This window comes from Sinocyclocheilus rhinocerous, unplaced genomic scaffold (genome assembly GCF_001515625.1).
Source record: "Sinocyclocheilus rhinocerous isolate Xijiao unplaced genomic scaffold, SAMN03320098_v1.1 scaffold1534, whole genome shotgun sequence".
Lineage (NCBI taxonomy): Eukaryota > Metazoa > Chordata > Actinopteri > Cypriniformes > Cyprinidae > Sinocyclocheilus > Sinocyclocheilus rhinocerous.
This window is the reverse complement of record NW_015638992.1, coordinates 985,819-986,515: the sequence shown is the minus strand read 5'-3', so window position 1 is coordinate 986,515 and position 697 is coordinate 985,819. Positions and strand designations below refer to the sequence as shown.

The following is a 697-nucleotide window of genomic DNA, read 5'->3' as shown; positions in this document are numbered from 1 at the left end:
ATTTACAAAATATCTTCATGGAACATTATCTTTACTTAATATCCTAATGATTTTTGGCATAAAAGAAAAATCTATAATTTTGACACATACAATGTATTGTTGGCTATTGCTACAAATATACCCCAGCGACTTAAGACTGCTTTTGTGCTCCAGGGTCACATTTTATTATTATTAATCATATATGTTATATTGTTATTTTAATATATAAATATAACTTGTTTAAATAATTTATGTATATTGAAAAATATATTTAAATACATTTTATATTTATGCATATGATATTTTAAACTGTGACATTCCAAAAATTATTTTATACGTTATATATTTTATAATGTATTTTACATAAATACTTTGTATGTATATAATGCTACAGTGTGCTGACTTTGTTTTGCATTTTTATGCACCTGTATTTCAGACAATGTGCATGCTTTTTATGTTCCTTTGATATAAAATACTTAATGTATAAAATATATATTTTGTAAAAGTAACATTAGTATATAACATGTATTTATAATGTATAAAATACAGTATAATATAATAGAAATGCTTATGCAAATAAGGTTTATAAAATACAAAACATTTAAATATATAATTTGCATAATTACATATAAAAATTTCTAACTTAAGCTAAAGAATAAATATTTTTATATTACATAAATACTACATAATATATATTTATATACACACACACACACAC

General features: G+C 20.4%; 1 protein-coding gene across 1 annotated transcript in view; it reads right to left on the bottom strand.

Annotated features, from left to right (window-relative positions):
- LOC107750932 (protein ABHD8-like) overlaps nt 1-697 on the bottom strand; it is a 25,950-nt gene that overhangs the window by 19,626 nt on the left and 5,627 nt on the right. The gene's annotated exons all lie outside the window — the stretch shown is intronic.